Genomic DNA, 9,258 nt, shown 5'->3' with positions numbered 1-9,258 from the left:
GACTATAGACTAGACTATAGACTAGACTATAGACTAGACTATAGACAAGACTATAGACTAGACTATAGACTAGACTATAGACTAGACTATAGACAAGACTATAGACTACGCAATAGATAAGACTTCATACTACATTTTAGACTAGACAAAGGACTATACAATAGCCTAGAATATATATTAGACTAGACTATAAATTAGACTATAGACTAGCCCACAGGCCAGTCTAAACCACACTAAAGACTCGATTTTGAACTAGACAATATATTTTAATGTAGTCTCTTGACTACACTTAAGCCATTAACATAAATAGTATCACTAGGCGTATGATTAATATGGATTAATCATACATTACGTAGGTCGCTAGAAAATCGATTTTATTGTTAACAAACCTTCAACAAAAGTGTTTATAGTAATAATAGCAAAAATTAATTTAAAATGAAACACCTTATAGTGCAGAAAAAAAATTTCTGACATTTAGATATATTTGTAAATGTGTTTGGAAAATTTCAAAGACATTAGTATTATACTCGAAATCACATCGTGTTGTAATAATGATTTTAAAAATATTTTTTTAGAGCAATTTAAACTTTATTCTTATTTTAAAAAAAAATTGTGCAAAGTATTTTTACTCACCATTTTAGAAGAAATTGAAATTCAGTTTCCGGAAAATATTCCAAAGCACTAAATCTAAAAAAAAACAAAAAAATGATAATATTAATTTTTTTATGATTAAATAAAATCTATCGCTTAAATAAAGTTTTTCGATTAAACTACAATTAATTATTAAAATTTAAAAAAAACATATTTTTCACCCAATAAATTCGATCTCTTTCTGAATTCAAAAAAAATGTTAATTGTATTTTACTGAAAAAAATAAAAATTTTTTATTAGAAGTTAAAATTTTTTGAGAAGCTGGTTCTTTGCTAAAAAAGATATTTCTTTATTCATTGTCTGTCATTTTCAAATGATCGCTTGGCAACTCTATTTCCCACCACTGTTTTTTTTTTTTTGCTCAGTCATATTTCTTTTTAGTTCACCATAATAATGCCTCAGCCAAAAGCAGTAAAAAACAAACAACAAAAGATACAGCCACACACACAAGTGTCTCTCTTTCGTGACACACAGATACGAAAAAAAGTTTGCAGACACAAAAGTTTGTACTCACAGATACAATATTTCTACAGCTCTGTCTCTCTCTCTCTACCACCAACTGCTGTGAAAGGAATACACAAACTAATCGCAAATGAATCTACATGATGACACAAAGTACATAATAGAATAATAAAATGGGGGTTTAAATCAAATTTTAGGTACTCTACGCATTATGTATGTAAGGCTTGTAGATCAGATCAAGGTCTTAAGAATAAATTAAATAAATAAATAGATTATAGACCAGAATATTCACTCGACTCTGTATTGAATAGACAATAGCCTAGACTATAGACAAGACTATAGACTAGACTATAGACTAGACTATAGACTAGACTATAGACTAGACTATAGACTAGACTATAGACTAGACTATAGACTAGACTATAGACTAGACTATAGACTAGACTATAGACTAGACTATAGACTAGACTATAGACTAGACTATAGACCAGACTATAGACTAGACTATAGTCTAGACTAGACTATGGGCTAGACTATAGACTTGGCTAAACTATAGACTAGACTATAGACTAGACTATAGTCTAGACTAGACTATAGACTTGGCTAAACTATAGACTAGACTATAGACTTGGCTAGACTATAGATTAGACTATAGACTTGGCTAGACTATAGACTAGACTATAGACTTGTCTATAGACTATAGTCTGACTAAATGATAAACTACAATATATTATGGACAATAGACTCGACTAAAATATCTGGGGTCTTAAAGAAACATATTATCAACTGAAAGTTTAACTTATAGCTCTTAGTGAAGGGTGGTCAAACAATAAACTAAACATTGAAAGCACACACAAAATGAGAGATAAAGAGAACATTTTTAAATGTTTGCCTATAAAACAAAAAGCAAGAGCGCGCCCGAGAGAGAACGAGCGAGCGAACGAACGAACGAACGAAATTACAGAAAAACCAACAAATATTATATAGTAAACTGTGCAAAGTAGGAAATTTTTATATTTAATATTACTGCAGCCATTTACTTTTAAATTAAACAGACATACAGTCAGTTGCCGTAAGATCATCTTGCGTGCCGGTTGTTCAAATAACGACAGCAAACATAAAATAATACAAACTATAGAAAACAATTTTCTGAAGATAAATTATTCAAAATATACAACAAAACGTTAAAAGAAACGTATTCAAAAATATAAGAAATATTTAAAGTTCTTTTTTTTGCAACTAAAGTAAAAAGAATAAACAAATATCAGATTTACATATAAGACCATAAAAGCCATGATTTATTCATGACAAAGTATAATATAGCAGAATATAAATTTCTAAGGGATAAAAATACAAAAAAACAAAATGCAAATCTGTTAGCGTTCCTACACAAATAATGAAAAAAAAAAGAAAACAAAACCAACAACAAAAATTAATAAAATATAAAGTTATAAAATAAATTTAAATACAAATAATCTACATTCCTAAAAACGACAAAACAACAAAAACATCATCATTATTTTGTAATTATTGTGAAAAAATAAAATAACAAAAAATACAAAAATAAATAAAAAAAGTTAATAAATTATAGTTTTCATTTTATGATTTGTTGATTTCTAAATAATAATAATAACAACAACAACAACAAGAAATTAGTGAACTTGTTTATTATTCATTTAAATAAAAATTAAACAAATACATGTTGAATAATAAAAATATAATATTATTATTTTGTTTATTTAATTTCTAGTTTAAAATAATGTTTTGTTGCCAAGCCTTTTAACTGAAAACGCTTTAAAAAGCCACAAACTAGTGGGATAAACATTAATTTCAACTAAAAGCGTAAACAAATTGAAAAAAAGTTTAAAAAGTTTTGTAAAAAGTAAAAAAAGTCCATTTATTGTTAAAGAAATTATTTAACAAAATTTATACAAAAAAAGAATCCCTCCTTACAACATCTAAATATAACATATACAAATGATACAAATTGAAAAAAGTGACAATTAATTAAATTATTTAATAAATTCAAAAGCGAAAAATCTTTTCAATACTACTAAAGGATTATTAGAACAAAATTACATCCAGTGCAAAATTGCTGTTAAAGCCAAAGTGAGTAGATTTTTTATAAAAAGTTGGTTAAAAAAAAATTACGTTTGAAATATATAAATTAATTTTAACAAATAGTTTTTTTCATATACGTTTATAAGACCCTTATTGTATTAACTATCAGAGGTTTATAAAATAAATTTTGAATTTTGCAATAATATGAGAGAAGTAAAAATGTTGCTTAATTAGCTGAAATTCTGAAAATTTCTCAAGGGACTTATAGTCTTATCATAATCTTATATTAGTTTATACTGTTTCCTTTCAAAATCAGTTCAAAATTTTGTAGTATGTAAAAACGCAAGAAGATTAGGATGACTTTTCTGTTACAACTATTAAATTAATATTAATCATACGTACTGTAATACTTTCGCAAAGGCATGAGATTTTTAACGTTTTCCTGGAAAATTTTGAAAAATTTTCCTATAGGATCAGAAGTCAAGTAATCTGAGAATAATGTATTAGCTCTCCACATCCGTTAAACAATTTGTAAACTCAATTTCTAAATACTTTAGGCTAGCTGTGAAACAGTTCTAGTTCTGTTTTAGTTCAGTTCTAGTTTAGTTCTAGTTCAGTTCTAGTTCAGTTCTAGTTCAGTTCTAGTTCAGTTCTAGTTTAGTTCTAGTTCAGTTCTAGTTCAGTTCTAGTTCAGTTCTAGTAGAGTTGTAGTTCAATTCTAGTTCAGTTCTAGTTCAGTTCTAGTTCAGTTCTAGTTCAGTTCTAGTTCAGTTCTAGTTCAGTTCTAGTTCAGTTCTAGTTCAGTTCTAGTTCAGTTCTAGTTCAGTTCTAGTTCAGTTCTAGTTCAGTTCTAGTTCAGTTCTAGTTCAGTTCTAGTTCAGTTCTAGTTCAGTTCTAGTTCAGTTCTAGTTCAGTTCTAGTTCAGTTCTAGTTCAATTCTAGTTCAGTTCAAGTTTAGTTCTAGTTCAGTTCTAGTTCATTTCTAGTTCAGATCTAGTTTAGTTCTAGTTCAGTTGTATGACTGTTTTAGCTGGTATACTGTGATTAGCCTAAATAGTAGTATTTTCGTATTTGTGTTAACAATTTTTCTGAGACTTACAAAATGCAGTAAAAACGCAAGCAAATAATAAAATGAAAAAAACAACTGCATTGCAGTGTGTTGTATTAGCAATGAATACACTTCTTATTATTTTGTTATTGTAGTTGTTGTTCTTGTAATAATTTCTACCGGTTAATGTACTACAAAAGATTATATTACACACATATTTAAAAGCATATACGCATTTTGCAGTGAAGTAAAAGAAAGAATTCTTTGAAAAAAAAACAGATTCTTTCAAGAAGTTTTCAATAGTTGTTGGAAGTTTCAAAGAATGGATTATTTTACAGTTCTGTTTGCTATGATGACATTTATTGCTCTAGCTTTATTGTAGTTAAAAAGTATGACCAAGTAACATGCAAAATATCTGTAAAATGGGAAAATGATAAAATTTTAAACTAAATAAAAGACAAAAAATAATTATAGACAAACAAAGTAAAAATAAAAGAAAACTTAAGGAATAGGTAATTAAAAAGGGGAATAGAAAGAAAATATACAAAAGATTAGGAACGAGATAAGGAAATATAAATACATAGACAACTTTAAAATTTTTTTAATCTCTTACTCTTAAAGAAATTTTAAAACTTTCAAATTATTTTGCATATTTTTTTTTTTTTTGCTTACTTGATATTCATTTCATGCTATTGGAATCATATAAATACCAAATTATTTTGTTTTTAATAAACCTTTTTCTTTTGCCTCAAATAGAGTTTAAATTAGACAACAAAAGTCTTTGTTGAATATTAACAAGAAAGCTATTATTTTCTTCTTCGTTTATTATTTTTTTTTTTTATAAACCCAATCTTTGAAGTTTAAGTAAACGCAGACAAATAAAGTCATACATAAAAAAATCTCAAAAAATACACAAAAATCTAGTTAAACAAAAAACAAACATAGACTTTGTACTGCTTTTTATAAAGAGTCGTATACGACAACGTTTTAAAAGCAATTGTATTACCAACTAATATAATGCCAAAAAGAGAAAAATTATTGGTAGAAGTAATAATAATTGAACGTCAAAGAATTCTTCATAAGATCATAATAACTGGAATAAATAAAAGAAATTTGGAAAAATAACTTTAACCCGTTAGGGTGTAGAGATTCATATGTCAAATATAGTCTAGTCTACTATCAAGTTTGTAAAACTAGAGCTGAACTAGAACTGAACTAGAACTGAACTAGAACTGAACTAGAACTGAACTAGAACTGAACTAGAACTGAACTAGAACTGAACTAGAACTGAACTAGAACTGAACTAGAACTGAACTAGAACTGAACTAGAACTGAACTAGAACTGAACTAGAACTGAACTAGAACTGAACTAGAACTGAACTAGAACTGAACTAGAACTGAACTAGAACTGAACTAGAACTAGAACTGAACTAGAACTGAACTAGAACTGAACTAGAACTGAACTAGAACTAAACTAGAACTGAACTAGAACTGAACTAGAACTGAACTAGAACTGAACTAGAACGGAACTAGAACTGATCTAGAACTGAACTGAACTAGAACAACAAGTTGCTGAAGAACTATAAAAATATGTATATGTATCCCTATGAAACACCCTCATAATGGGTTAATGCCCTGTCGCAACCGAAAAAAAACACAAATCAGCAAATACAGAAATAATCATGCAAAAACAAAAAATAAAAGCAAATCAAATAATTTTGTACACGTAATAATGTGCAGGTGGAAAGTTTTATTTAATTTTGTTATTTCTTTCTGTGATGATTTTTTTTTCATTATTTTCACGTAGTTATGTTTCTTTGCGTACAAAGTACACATGTGTGGCATTCGTTTTTATTTTTAAACTAAAATAAGTGATAAAAATTGCAAAAAAAAAAAAAAATAACGACAACTCAATAGAAGATACTCAGCGAAAAGAAAAAACATTTAACAAATTACTGGCCTATCAAACAGAGAGATAATGATTTAAATTTTTTTTATAAATAGAAATTTAATTGTAATTTAAACGCACACCTATACACACACATACAAATAATTAATCAAAGAAATAGAAATTATTAATCAAAAAATTCAAGGAAAATATATTATATATATTTCATTGATAAATTTGGGCAATTTAGGTTTAGTATTGGCTATAGATTGAAAGATAAAAGGTTTATAGTTAATTGCCAAAATTTTTTTTGCTTTTGTATAGACATCAAACAAATGATTAATATCAAAATAAACAACTGAAATCTTTATAAAATTTAAAGACAATCAATTATTATATTGCAAGCAATTATGTATGTTGAAATTTTATTATGCAACATGTTGCTGGAAACATGTGAATAGCCTTCTGCAGTGAAATAGTTAAATGTGAAACAAGACAAGAGTGAATTTTTAAAAATTGTATCAAATATGTTGGTAAGCACACTATTAAAGTAAAATTGTGTTTAGCAAAATGTTGCAGGTAAAATATAAAACCATTTCATTAATGAAATTACTGAAAGAAGAATACTGTTACTTGAGGAGAATCAATTTTAAGCAGCTATAAGTGTTCAATAGATATCTTTGAAAAATAGTATGCAATTTGTTGGTAAACATACTATTAGAGTAAAATTAGCAACATGTTGCAGGTAAAATATAAAACCATTTCATTAATGAAATTATTAAAAGAGAAATACTGTAACAAAGGCATTTATAAAACTTGAGAAGAATCAATTTTTAACGGTTATAGGTGTTCAATTTTACTTTTGCAACATGTTGCGGGCAACATATTCAACCATTTTAAAGAAAAACATTGTGTTAACTATGTTTTATATGAAAGATGTTCCTAAGAAACTTTTTAATGATATAAAAGTTAAATTGTGTCTAGCAACATGTTGCAGATAACATATAAAACCATTTAATTATTTAAATTATTAGAAGAGGAATACTGCAACAAAGGCATTCATGAAAATTAAGGAACACAGTTATAGGTGTTCAATTTTACTTTTGCAACATGTAGCGGGCAACTTATTCCATCATCTTAATGAAAAAACATTATGATTACTGTGTTTTTTATGAAAGATGTTGCTAAACAACTTTTTAATGATAAACAAGTTAAATTGTGTTTAGCAACATGTTGCAGTTCACATATAAAACCATTTAGGTTATTAAATAATTAGAAGAGGTATACTGTAACAAAGGTATTTATGAAACTTGAGGAGAATCAATTTTAAACAGTTATAAGTGTTCAATTTTACTTTTGCAACATGTTGCGTGCAACATATTTAACCATTTTAAAGAAAACAACATTGTGTTAACTGTGTTTTATATAAAAGATGTTTCTAAGAAACTTTTTAATCACAATTTTTGTCTAAACAACAAAATGTTGCCAGCCACAAGCTCTTAATTTGCCTGGAAAATTTCCACAAAATCACTTAACAAAATGATTAAGCATTATGTTTACCAAACCTATAAACATGTTGCTAACTAAACAAATCAATTGGCAACTTTTTTCTTAATGACTTAACAAAAAAATTTATATATACATACTAATATGTTGCTAGCAACAACATATGTATATTAAACATTAAAAAGATTAAACCGCTTAGCACACTTTTTTAACGTGAACAAAGAAAGCGTCACTTTATCACGTTCACGAGTAAATGATCTTGAAAAATTTATTATTGTTCACTTTTTTCTTTAACACTCAACTCAGGGCAAAAATCACATAAACTTTAACAATCACCCAACATAAGCAGCTTAATCATCTATGATTTAAAATATTTTAATATTTTAGATTTCAAAACAAAATTCCATGAGTTCCACACACACACACATGTTCGCCATGATCAAGGCATTCTCTGCTTAATATTTAATCTTAACAAAAAAAATATTGACAGCTGCAAAACCTTTTTGACCTTTACTTCCCCTGTTAATCTGAAATTCTGCAATAATCAATTTTATTTAAAACAAAAACAAAAAAAAAAACAATAACAATAACAAATTTTGTTGCAAAAAAGCTGACTAACAAAAATTTTGTTTGAAATATTGAAATCAAATTTGTTTTTATAAATGATTACCCCTCTATTATAAATAATTTATTAGAACATATTTATTTATTAATTCTTTTTTGTTTTTCGTTTTTAATTAATAAAAAACACAAAATCTATATAAATATATATGTATGTATGTTGTATTGTATATGTTGCGAAACTCTTATCGCAGAGACACCAAAAGTACAAGTACAAAGTCTTATTTGTTTTTCTATTTTTTTTTCATTATTTATGCGGGTTTTGTTATTTTTATTTTAACAAATAAAACTCTATTCATGATATGAGTTAGAAATTGTTTATATTGTATGATTTCATTTGTTTTAAAACAAAACAAAAATAAATTTATTAAAACAAAAAAAGAAGAAGAAATAACCTTTTTTTCTTATGGTTTGATATTGTGCCACAAAAAAGAACAAATAGCAGAAAATTAATAAAAAAAAATAAACTGACGATCAGTGTGAAATATAAAACGTATTTCCGTTCTATAAAATAAAAATAAAAAAAGAGAAATAAAAGATATGAAGTTAAAAGGGAAAAACCTATTTTACTAGATTATTTTATAAACAAACAACATGTTGCTAGTAATACCACACTAGTAAACATTAATATAATGTGAAACAAATTTAACAAAAATTTATAGAATTTTTGTTTAGAATTCTTTCTTATTTAAAGAACATTAATGAATACATAATTATCTGCAACATTTTGCAGATACAGCAAGTGCATTTAAAAGTACACATATACAAATAAAAATATACCTTAAATATTGTTACAGCTGATATATGTATATATTAATATACAACATGTTGCTGAAACCTTTTTTAAAGCAATAAACAAATTCTAGTTCCAGTTCAGATCCATGCAGTTCTAGTTCAGTTTTAATTCAGTTCCAGTTCAGTTCTAGTTTAATTCTAGTTTAGTTCTAGTTCAGTTCTAGTTCAGTTCTAGTTCAGTTCTAGTTCAGTTCTAGTTCAGTTCTAGTTCAGTTCTAGTTCAGTT

Source organism: Lucilia cuprina, chromosome 5, assembly GCF_022045245.1.
Source record: "Lucilia cuprina isolate Lc7/37 chromosome 5, ASM2204524v1, whole genome shotgun sequence".
NCBI classification, from domain to species: Eukaryota; Metazoa; Arthropoda; class Insecta; order Diptera; family Calliphoridae; genus Lucilia; species Lucilia cuprina.
The sequence above is the reverse complement of the archived record's forward strand: the minus strand, read 5'-3'. Positions refer to the sequence as shown.